The sequence below is a fragment of the Triticum aestivum genome, chromosome 2A (assembly GCF_018294505.1).
Source record: "Triticum aestivum cultivar Chinese Spring chromosome 2A, IWGSC CS RefSeq v2.1, whole genome shotgun sequence".
Taxonomy (NCBI): Eukaryota; Viridiplantae; Streptophyta; class Magnoliopsida; order Poales; family Poaceae; genus Triticum; species Triticum aestivum.
The window spans coordinates 108,648,449-108,661,311 of record NC_057797.1 but is presented as its reverse complement, the minus strand read 5'-3'; the positions used below and the strand labels follow the sequence as shown (position 1 = coordinate 108,661,311).

General features: G+C 48.7%; 1 pseudogene; it reads left to right on the top strand.

Annotated features, from left to right (window-relative positions):
• The first annotated feature begins 201 nt into the window (after positions 1–201).
• LOC123191572 (ribonuclease 1-like) overlaps positions 202–12,863 on the top strand; it is a 73,229-nt pseudogene continuing 60,567 nt past the window's right edge.

The following is a 12,863-nucleotide window of genomic DNA, read 5'->3' as shown; positions in this document are numbered from 1 at the left end:
AAGGCAGCGGCGCAGAATACGTATAAGTCCCGCCGTAAGACTCCAATGGATGGATCACGCGTCATCTGCACGCGATTGAAGGAGACGGAGCGCTGGCGATCGGGATGCAGGGGCGCATCGCGCGCGATCGCGGGCGCTGGCGATTGAGGCGCGGGCGGGCATGAAGCACTTGGCCGGGCCCAGGCGTGCAGTGCAGAAGCCATGAACGGCGAGTCCATCGCTAGGGTTGAAGGAGGCGGCACGGCGGCGGAGGCCGACGCGGCGGCAATAGAGGAAGCGGAAGCACGGCCCGGATCGAACACGTCGTCTGATACCATGTTAAACAAACTAGGGTTTGGAACAATGCTCGATACCCTTGGTGGGTACGGCTATCATATATTTATAAGAGGGAACCGTACAAACACAAGTTAGGTTACAACACATATATATGCTATATACTTAGTCTAACACTGTTGCGCTCTCGGCTCTGCTCCTGCTTTCTCTCGCGGCTGTCTCCTCGGCGGAATAATTCGATTTCTTCTACCTTGTTCAGCAAGTGAGTATCAATAATGCTATACTAATCGATGAGCAATTTCCAATCTGTAGATTGCATCTTGTTCAGATGTTGGTATGCGTTGCAATGTTAAAATTTGTGCGATTCCTTCCAAAAAAAGCGATGAATCTAACGATGGTCATCTTGTTTTTGGACGTGCGAAATTTGTTTCAAGTGGCCGGGGTCGTTCTGTGACACGAAGAAGGGGTGCTGCTTCCCGGATGCTGGCAAGCCGGCGACGGACTTCAGCATCCACGGGCTCTGGCCCAACTACGCCAAGTGCAAGACCCAAGGCGAGCTCAACGGCGTCATCGAGATGGTGACCAAGGGGAAGAAGAAGTGCTGGCCGGAGTTCTGCAACAGCGAGCCCCTGCAGCTGTGGGAGATCAAGGACCTGGTGAAGGAGCTGGACGCCAACTGGCCGACGTTGGCGTGCAAGGGCGGGAAGAGCATCGAGTTCTGGACCCACGAGTGGGAGAAGCACGGCACCTGCTCCGGCCTGGGCCAGCACGGCTACTTCACGGCGGCGCTCGGGCTCAAGGCCCGTCACAACCTCACCACCATCCTCGCCGAAGCTGGGATCGTGCCGTCGGACGACAAGACTTACTTCCTGAGTAGCATCAGTGACACCATCAAGGAAGGCACTGATGAGGACATAGACCTGGAGTAGGGTAATAGGCCTGACCTATACGTCCTACCTAAGGTCCTTGCCCTAGAAGCAAAGAAGTTCGAGAGTAAACAAGGTGGACCCAATAAAGGCGTCGAGCGCAATCTACTCGACCTACCATCCATTCGGAGTCTACTTCTTCTTTGAGTCACTCGACTATTCAATCACTCGACCATGTAAAAGACAACTCGACGTACAAGAAGATCTAAAGCCATTCTGCACAGCAATGGTCGGGCATTTACTCGTATATTTAACGATCATTCGTAGCACTTTATTACAGACGTTACCTGTAACGCTCTCTCTTTATGAACATTGAACCCTGTGTAACGGAGGGGAGCTGGGGTCCTGGCGCACTCTATATAAGCCACGCCCTCCTCTGGGACAAGGGTTCGCACCCCCTGTAACTCACACGCATATAATCCAGTCGACCGCCTCCGGGCACCGAGACATAGGGCTGTTACTTCCTCCGAGAAGGGCATGAACTCGTAAAACTTCCGTGTACAACTCCTCCATAGCTAGGATCTTGCCTCTACTCTCCTACCCCCCATTCTACTGTCAGACTTAGAACCACGACAGTTGGCGCCCACCTTGAGGCAGGTGTCTTAGCGACTTGTTGGAGAAGTTGCGATTTTTCCAATCCCCATCAACATGGTTTCAGGTGGAGGTTTGGCCGAGGGCCGCGAGATCCGTCTCGGCGCGCTCGTATTAGTCGCCGACAACTCCGCTTGGCTCCAAGAAGCGCCACTTGACGTCGAGGCGCTCCCCGTCCGCGGGGCAACACACTTTCGCGCGTGCGTCCGTGACATCCTCCTACGGCAGCCGTCGACTCAGTATCAGTCGGCTCCTGTGCTGACCTTCCTCCTTGTAGCCCGTCGGAGTAAACGTTTCGGTCGATTGTGGCTTCAGCGGTGGGTGAGGCATGTGGTGGCTCGCCAGTCGGTCACCCCCCAAGTCGCGGCAATCAAGCCCGACGAAACTCTCTACGGCCTGTTCGATCTGTCGACTGGCTCCATAGAGACTGCATCCGAGTGCAACAGCAGCGACCCTGCGGCGGAAATTTTAATGGCCAATGGACCATGCAGTCCTCCCGGCTTCACCCGTGAAGACGGAGGCGATGGGGGCGGCGATTCCTTTGCGTGTTCACGAAGAGTACCGCCCCGAACCCCTCTCTTCGCAGCGGAGGGAAGAACTTCGCCGCCGGAACATGGATGCGCTCCACACTCCTATCATTGGAGAAACCCCTAAGGCCCAGGCCTTGGAGGAGGCGCGCCTGGCCAACTTGGCCGAGCGCACTCGACTGGAGAACCTCCAGCGTGCACTCGACGAGCGTGCTCGGCAGCGTATCCCCGAGTCCAGTCGACGCCAACTTTTTCCGCCTCCGACTCAGGTATACCGAACTCCGATCCAGAATCTCGCAGCTGCGGCCCGAATAGAGGAGTCAATTCAACCTTCACAGTCAGAAGCTGGTCGAGGTTTGGTGCAGATCCGGGCTTTGCTCCGAGCTGAAGGAAATATGCCCTAGAGGCAATAATAAAGTTATGATTTATTTCCTTATATCATGATAAATGTTTATTATTCATGCTAGAATTGTATTAGCCGGAAACATAATACATGTGTGAATACATAGACAAACAGTATGTCACTAGTATGCCTCTACTTGACTAGCTCGTTGAATCAAAGATGTTTAAGTTTCCTAGCCATAGACATGAGTTGTCATTTGATGAATGGGGTCACATCATTAGGAGAATGATGTGATTGACTTGACCCATTCCGTTAGCTTAGCACTTGATCGTTTAGTTTGTTGCTATTGCTTCATTCATAACTTATACATGTTCCTATGACTATGAGATTATGCAACTCCCGTTTACCAGAGGAACACTTTGTGTGCTACCAAATGTCACAACGTAACTGGGTGATTATAAAGGTGCTCTACAGGTGTCTCCAAAGGTATTTGTTGGGTTGGCGTATTTCGAGATTCGGATTTGTCACTCCGATAGTCGGAGAGGTATCTCTGGGCCCTCTTGGTAATGCACATCACTTAAGCCTTGCAAGCATTGCAACTAATGAGTTAGTTGCAGAATGATGTATTACGGAACAAGTAAAGAGACTTGCCTGTAACGAGATTGAACTAGGTATTGAGATATCGACAATCGAATCTTAGGCAAGTAACATACCGATGACAAAGGGAACAACGTATGTTGTTATGCGGTTTGACCGATAAAGATCTTCATAGAATATGTAGGAGCCAATATGAGCATCCAGGTTCCACTATTGGTTATTGACCGGAGACGTGTCTCGGTCATGTCTACATAGTTCTCGAACCCGTAGGGTCCGCACGCTTAAAATTCGATGACAGTTATATTATGAGTTTATGTGTTTTGATGTACCGAAGGAGTTCGGAGTCCCGGATGAGATCGGGGACATGACGAGGAGTCTCGAAATGGTCGAGACGTAAAGATCGATATATTGGACGACAATATTCAGACATCGGAAAGGTTTCGAGTGATTTGGGTATTTTCGGGAGTACCGGGGAGTTACAGGAATTCGTATTGGGCCTTAATGGCCATACGGGAAAGGAGAGAAAGGCCTCAAAGGGTTGCCGCACCCCTCCCTATGGGCTGGTCCAAATTGGACTAGGGAGGGGGGCGCCCCCTTCCTTCCTTCTCCTTTTCCCTTCCCTTTCCTTCCCTCCTACTCCTACTACTTGGAGGGGCTCCTAGTTCTACTAGGAAAGGGGGAATCCTACTCCCGGTGGGAGTAGGACTCCCCTAGGGCGCGCCATAGAGAGGGCCAGCCCTCCCCCTCCTCCACTCCTTTATATACGGGGGCAGGGGGCACCCCAAAGACACAGCAATTGATCTCTTGATCTCTTAGCCATGTGCAGTGCCCCCCTCCACCATAATCCACCTCGATCATATCGTAGCGGTGTTTAGGTGAAGCCCTCCATCGGTAGAACATCATCATCGTCACCACACCCTCGTGCTGACGGAACTCTCCCTCAAAGTTCGCCTGGATCGGAGTTCGAGGGACGTCATCAAGTTGAACGTGTGCAGAACTCGGAGGTGTCGTGCGTTTGGTACTTGATCGGTCGGATCGTGAAGACGTACGACTACATCAACCGTGTTGTGCTAACGCTTCCGCTTTCGGTCTACGAGGGTACGTGGACAACACTCTCCCCTCTCATTGCTATGCATCACCATGATCTTGCGTGTGCGTAGGAAAATTTTGAAATTACTACGTTCCCTAATAGTGGCATTCGAGCCAGGTTTTATGCGTTGATGTAATATGCACGAGTAGAACACAAGTGAGTTGTGGGCGATATAAGTCATACTGCTTACCAGCATGTCACACTTTGGTTCGGCGGTATTGTTGGATGAAGCGGCCCGGACCGACATTACGCGTACGCTTACGCGAGACTGGTTTTACCGCCGTGCTATGCACACAGGTTTCTAGCGGGTGTCAGTTTCTCCAACTTTAGTTGAACCGAGTGTGGCTACGCCCGGTCCTTGAGAAGGTTAAAACAACACCAACTTGACAAACTATCGTTGTGGTTTTTATGCGTAGGTAATAACGGTTGTTGCTAAGCCCGTAGCAGCCACGTAAAACTTGCAACAACAAAGTAGAGGACGTCTAACTTGTTTTTGCAGGGCATGTTGTGATGTGATATGGTCAAGACGTGATGAAATATAAGTTGTTGTATAAGATGATCATGTTTTGTTGAAGTTATCGGCAACTGGCAGAAGCCTTATGGTTGTCTCTTTATTGCATAAGATGCAAGCGCCAAATAATTGCTTTACAATTATCTCTACGCGATAGCAATAGTTGGCGAGACGACCATGTGACGACACATTGATATAGATCAAGATGATGGAGATCATGGTGTCATGCCGGTGACGATGGAAATCATGACGATGTTTGGGAGATGGAGATCAAAGGCACAAGATGATGATGGCCATATCATGTCACATATTTTGATTGCATGTGATGTTTATCTTTTATGCATATTATCTTGCTTTGATTGACGGTAGCACTATAAGATGATCTCTCACTAAATTTCAAGATAAAAGTGTTCTCTCTGAGTATGCACCGTTGCCAAAGTTCATCGTGCCCAGGCACCACGTGATGATCGGGTGTGATAAGCTCTACGTCCATCTACAATGGGTGCAAGCCAGTTTTTGCACACGCAGAATACTCAGGTTAAACTTGGCGAGCCTAGCATATGCAGATATGGCCTCGGAACACTGAGACCGAAAGGTCGAGTGTGAATCATAGAGTAGATATGATCAACATAGTGATGTTCACCATTGAAAACTACTCCATTTCACGTGATGATCGGTTATGGTTTAGTTGATTTGGATCACGTGATCACTTAGAAGATTAGAGGGATGTCTTTCTAAGTGGGAGTTCTTAAGTAATATGATTAATTGAACTTAAATTTATCATGAACTTAGTCCTGGTAGTATTAGCATATCTATGTTGTAGATCAATAGCTCGCGTTTAGCTCCCCTATTTTATTTTTGATATGTTCCTAGAGAAAACTAAGTTGAAAGATGTTAGTAGCAATGATGCGGATTGGATCCGTGATCCGAGGTTTATCCTCATTGCTGCACAGAAGAATTATGTCCTTAATGCACCGCTAGGTGACAGACCTATTGCAGGAGCAGATGCAGACGTCATGAACGTTTGGCTAGCTCAATATGATGACTACTTGATAGTTTAGTGCACCATGCTTAACAGCTTAGAATCGGGACTTCAAAGACGTTTTGAACGTCATGGATCATATGGATGTTCCAGGAGTTGAAGTTAATATTTCAAGCAAATACCTGAGTTGAGAAATATGAAGTCTCCAACAAATTCTATAGCTAAAAGATGGAGGAGAATAGCTCAAGCAGTGAGCATGTGTTCAGATTGTCTGGGTGCTACAATCGCTTGAATCAAGTGGGAGTTAATCTTCTAGATAAAATAGTGATTGACAGAATTCTCTAGTCACCGTCACCAAGTTAGTAGAACTTCGTGATGACCTATAGTATGCAAGGGATGATGAAAACGATTCCCGAGCTTTTCATGATGATGAAATCGATGAAGATAGAAATCAAGAAAGAGCATCAAGTGTTGATGATTAACAAGACCACTAGTTTCAAGAAAAGGGCAAAGGGAAAGAAAGGGAACTTTAAGAAGAACGACAAGCAAGTTGCTGCTCAAGTGAAGAAGCCCAAGTCTGGTCCTAAGACTGAGACTAAGTGCTTCTACTGCAAAGGGACTGGTCACTGGAAGCGAAACTGCCCCAAGTATTTGGCGGATAAGAAGGATGGCAAAGTGAACAAAGGTATATTTTATATACAGATTATTGATGTGTATTTAATAGTGTTCATAGCAACCCCTTGGTATTTGATACTGGTTCAGTTTCTAAGAGTAGTAACTCGAAACGGGAGTTGCAGAATGAACAGAGACTAGTTAAGGGTGAAGTGACGATGTGTGTTGGAAGTGGTTCCAAGATTGATATGATCATCATCGTACACTCCCTATACTTTCAGGATTAGTGTTGAACCTAAATAAATGTTATTTGGTGTTTGTGTTGAGCATAAATATGATTGGATCATGTTTGTTGCAATACAGTTATTCATGTAAGTTAGAGAATAATTGTTGTTTTGCTTACATGAATAAAACCTTCTATGGTCATACACCCAATGAAAATGGTTTGTTGGATCTCGATCGTGGTGATACACATTTTCATAACATTGAAGCCGAAAGATGCAACGTTAATAATGATAGTGCAACTTATTTGTGGCACTGCCGTTTAGGTCATATTGGTGTAAAGCGCATGAAGAAAATCCATGCTGATGGGCTTTTGGAATCACTTGATTATGAATCAGTTGATGCTTGCGAACCATGCCTCATGGGCAAGATGACTAAGACTCCATTCTCCGAAACAATGGAGCGAGCAACAGATTTGTTGGAAATCATACATACTGATGTATGTGGTCTGATGAATATTGAGGCTAGCGGCTGGTATCATTATTTTCTGATCTTCACGGATGATTTGAGTAGATATGAGTATATCTACTTAATGAAACACAAGTCTGAAACATTTGAAAAGTTCAAAGAATTTTAGAGTGAAGTGGAATCGTAACAAAAATAAAAGTTTCTACGATATGATCGTAGAAGTAAAATATTTGAGTTACGAGTTTGGTCTTCAATTAAAACAATGTGGAATATTTTCACAAAATCATGCCACCTAGAACACCACAGCATAATGGTGTGTCCGAACATCATAAACGTACTATTATTGGATATAGTGCAATATATGATGTTTCTTACCGATTAATCACTATAGTTTTGGGGTTATGCATTAGAGACAGCTGCATTCACGTTAAAAAGGGTGCCATCTAAATCCGTTGAGGCGACACCGTATGAACAGTGGTTTGGCAAGAAACCAAAGTTGTCGTTTCTTAAAGTTTGAGGTTGCAATGCTTATGTGGAAAAGTTTCAACCTGATAAGCTCAAACCCAAATCGGAGAAGTGCGTCTTCATAGGATACCCAAAAGAAAATGTTGGGTACACCTTCTATCACAGATCCAAAGGCAAGTTATTCATTGATGAGAATGGATCCTTTCTAGAGAAGGAGTTTCTCTCGAAAGAAGTGAGTGGGAGGAAAGTAGAACTTGATGAGGTAACTATACCTACTCCCTTATTGGAAAGTAGTTCATCATAGAAATCTGTTCCTGTGACTACTACACCAATTAGTGAGGAAGCTAATGATGATGATCATGTAACTTCAGATCAAGTTACTACCGAACCTCGTAGGTAAACCAGAGTGAGATCCGCACCAGAGTGGTATGGTAATCCTGTTCTGGAGGTCATGTTACTTGACCATGACGAGCCTACGAACTATGAGGAAGCGATGATGAGCCCAGATTCCGCGAAATGGCTTGAGGCCATGAAATCTAAGATGAGATCCATCTATGAGAACAAAGTATGGACTTTGATTGACTTGCCCATTGATCGGCGAGGCATTGAGATTAAATGGATCTTCAAGTGGAAGACGGACGCTGATAATAGTGTTACTATCTACAAAGCTAGAATTGTCGCAAAAAAGGTTTTCGACAAGTTCAAGGTGTTGACTACGATGAGAGTTTCTCACTCGTATCTATGCTTAAGTCTGTCCGAATCATGTTAGCAATTGCCGCATTTTATGAAATATGGCAAATGGATAAACAAAACTGCATTCCTTAATGGATTTATTAAAGAAGAGTTGTATATGATGCAACCAGAAGGTTTTGTCAATCCTAAAGGTGCTAACAAAATATGCAAGCTCCAGCGATTCATCTATGGACTGGTGCAAGCATCTCGGAGTTGGAATACACGCTTTGATAAGTTGATCAAAGCATATAGTTTAATACAGACTTGCGGTGAAGCCTATATTTACAAGAAAGTGAGTGGGAGCACTACATCATTTCTGATAAGTATATGTGAATGACATATTGTTGATCGGAGATAATGTAGAATTATTCTGCAAAGCATAAAGGAGTGTTTGAAAGGAGTTTTTCAAAGAAAGACCTCGATGAAGCTTCTTACATATTGAGCATCAAGATCTATAGAGATAGATCAAGACGCTTGATAAGTTTTTCAATGAGTACATACCTTGACAAGATTTTGAAGTAGTTCAAAATGGAACAGTCAAAGAAAGAGTTCTTGCATGTGTTACAAGGTGTGAAACTGAGTAAGACTCAAAGCCCGACCACGGCAGAAGATAGAAAGAGAATGAAAGTCATTCCCTATGCCTTGGCCATAGGTTCTATAAAATATGCCATACTGTGTACCAGATCTATTGTATACCCTACACTATTTTTGGCAAGGGAGTACAATAGTGATCTAGGAGTAGATCACTGGACAGTGGTCAAAATTATCCTTAGTGGAATAAAGATATGTTTCTCGATTATGGAGGTGACAAAAAGGTTCGTCGTAAAGGGTTATGTCGATGCAAATTTTGACACTAATCCAGATGACTCTAAATCTCAATCTGGATACATATTGAAAGTGGGAGCAATTAGCTAGAGTAGCTCCGTGCAGAGCATTGTTGACATAGAAATTTGCAAAATACTTACGGATCTGAATGTGGCAGACACGTTGACTAAACTTCTCTCACAAGCAAAACATGATCACACCTTAGTACTCTTTGGGTGTTAATCACATAGCGATGTGAACTAGATTATTGAATCTAGTAAACCCTTTGGGTGTTGGTCACATGTCGATGTGAACTATGGGTGTTAATCACATGGTGATGTGAACTATTGGTATTAAATCACATGGCGATGTGAACTAAATTATTGACTCTAGTGCAAGTGGGAGACTGAAGGAAATATGCCCTAGAGGCAATAATAAAGTTATTATTTATTTCCTTATATCATGGTAAATGTTTATTATTCATGCTAGAATTGTATTAACTGGAAACATAATACATGTGTGAATACATATACAAACAGTATGTCACTAGTATGCCTCTACTTGACTAGCTCGTTGAATCAAAGATGGTTAAGTTTCCTAGCCATAGACATGAGTTGTCATTTGATTAACGGGGTCACATCATTAGGAGAATGATGTGATTGACTTGACACATTCCGTTAGCTTAGCACTTGATCGTTTAGTTTGTTGCTATTGCTTTCTTCATAACTTATACATGTTCTATGACTATGAGATTATGTGTCGGATTTCGGGTTCCGACAGACCCTTGAGGTTCGAACACTGGGGTGCGCGCGGAGATTTCGCCTCCTACCTTCCTGCACCCCTCCGCCACGCTAGGATCAAAGCTATGAAAAGAACAACACAAGGGACACAGGGTTTATACTGGTTCAGGCCACCGTTGTGGTGTAATACCCTACTCTAGTGTGTGGTGTGGTGGATTGCCTCTTGGGCTGATCATGATGAACAGTACAAGGAAGAACAGCCTCGCGAGGGTCTGTTCTTGGCTGGGAGGAGTTCTGCCACCTTTCTCTATCTCACTCTCTCTCTCTGCTTACCACCTCTCTACTCATCGAGCCCTTGGAGGAGACTGAGCCGAACCCCTTGCTACGTGGGTGGCCAGTCCTATTTATAGTGGCCCTGGTCCTCTCCCCAAATATTGAGCGGGAAGGGAGCCAACAATCGCGGGCTAATTTGAAAGGGGACAGCAAGTATCAACTATCCTGACAAAAGTAGTATTCGCCTGCGCAAAGCTCTGGTGATGACGCTGTCTTGGGCTCCATGGTGACCTCCGTCTCGTGGTCCTCCTGGTCTTGGTCTCGTTGCACCGAAATGGCAACCTTTGCCTGATGCCTCGGTACTCCGCGGCTGCGCTTGCCCCCTTTGCACCAAAGAGGAAAGTAGGACGCTGCGCGGGCTGGCACCCGCCTGGCACCCTGAGTCGTCATGGCTTGCGTCACGGGCACCTCGCGAGGTACCCCGCCTTGATCTCTCCACCTCCTCGTGAGCCAGCCTGACGAGGCCGTGCCTGAGGAAGCTCCGTGTCGTCCGCCCTGCGAGGCTTGGCCCCTCGCGAGGGTCTTGAGTTTGTGTTGGTGAAGATGGGTCGTGCTGGGCCCCCATTTGAGCCACGCCGCAGGCCACATGCAGGAAAGTCTGGGGACCCCCATTCCCAGAACGCCGACAGTAGCCCCCGGGCCCAAGGCGCGTCGGGACTTGGCCGTGCAGGGAGGCGGAAGGGTAAGAGCAAAGCGCCGCGGGCCCTAACAGCCTGCGGCCTTGGGCGCCGCGTGGCGGTTTATTGGACGTGGGCGTCTCCACTTCCCCACGGCGCCTTGGCAACTGCACGGATTGGACAAGTCCCTGCATGCAAAGCGGGTCACAATTACCTGCGATCGTGGGGGCCGTTGGTTGGCCATCGCCAGCCATAAGTACGGACCAGCTCGCGCCCTTCCAGTTCATCCCCCCTTGCTTCTCCTTTTTCTTCATGGCCCCGTTGAGGAGGTTCTCAACCGCCGAGAAGGGGAAGGCTTGCCGGGTTGAGCCCGCCTCTCCCCCACCCAAGCGCGGCCGAGGGCGCCCTCGCAAGCATCCTGTGGCCACCATGGTGGCTCCCCACGGCCGTGGAGGCGATCTTTAGCACGGCGACGGGCGGATTGCTGCAGCCGGGGGCGCGCTCCGGCTGCGCGTCCCCCCAGGCTGCGCGTTCGTGCTGCTGAAGTGCTGCCAGAGTTCATCGTGTGGTCGGCGGAGCCGGCTAGCACCCGGCTTCCGCTTCCTCGCTTCCTCCTCGGCAAGCTCCCGACCAGCGCCCCGGGCGGCCTCTGGCTCCAGGCCGACGGCTGCTGCAGCCGGGCCACATGGGTCTCTCTGGTGGTCTCCGCAGCCGGGAGCCTGTCCCTGGCCCGCAGTTGGCAGATGTTTGCCCGCGCGCGTGGCCTGAGCCGTCGGTGTACCCTGCACTTCAAGTTCGACGGCGATGTCACCCTCTACGTGAGGGTGTTTGGGGAAGATGGTCGTCGCGCAGGGTGTTTCCCCCGAGGGTGACGACCGCGGCTGGGAACCCAGCTCCGGTGATGATGGAGGGAGCAGCGCTCGCACGGCTGGCGGCGTTCGGGGTTCCCCAAGCTTCTCCGGTTCTTCTTCAGGCAGCGACTCCTCTAGCGGTGGCCGCGATCAGCCTCCACGTCGTCGTGTCTGCTTGGGGGGTGGCGACGTGTCCGCCCACCGCCGCGCCCTGGTGAAGCGCGAGAAGGAGTCCGCCTGAGCTCCGGAGGCAGCTCGGGCCTTCCCTGCGGACCGGTGTGAGGCGAGCCACGCCGGATTTGTTCTTCCTTTTCCCTTTTTCCTGCGTAACAAAGACAATAGTGTGGAGCCCCGCGGGGGCGTGTTTGGGTTATTGCTTGTTAATCATCGTTTTGCTTTCGTTACCATACCTTCCGGCTATGTGCCCAAGCGTGGATAGTTCCCGGCCTCGGCCATGGGGGGGCGACCGACCCAGGACCTTTGTTTGTGTCGCGGTGATCGTGGGGCACGGACTGGACGGGTGCTCCTGTAAGGGGCCCAAGTCGCGAACTCTTTGAGTGACTAGGATAGGAACACTCGCGAGGGAACTCGGCTCTCGCCCTCGTGAGGCGTTGCACAAGAGAAACCGAGGCAGGAGAGCGAAAAGCCAAAGAACCGCAAGCCAAAGACGGCAGCAACTTCAATAAAATCCCAAACAAAGAGGAACAAGCCAACTGCGGAAAGCAAATGAAAAGCCGCGTCCGGCACCTAGTCTAGTCTTCGACGTCTTCTCACCAGCGCGGAGCTAAGTGCTGCCACTGGGCGTGGGAGGGAGCCCCAGGGCCTGAGGCCGGCGCTCCTGAGACTCCGGGGCGTGTACAGCCCCAAATCATTATTACGTGAGAGTGTCACGGGCGGCGAGCTTCACAGGCGTTGGCCTTCTTCACAGGCTCCGGGCCTTTTCCAAAACGCGATAGCTTCACAGGCACTCGCCTTGCTTCACAGGCTCCGGGCCTTTTCCAAAACACAAAAGCTTCACAGGCACTCGCCTTGCTTCACAGGCTCCGGGCCTTTTCCAAAACGCGATAGCTTCACAGGCACTCGCCTTGCTTCACAGGCTCCGGGCCTTTTCCAAAATGCGATAGCTTCACAGGCACTCGCCTTGCTTCACAGGCTCCGGGCCTTTTCCAAAACGCGATT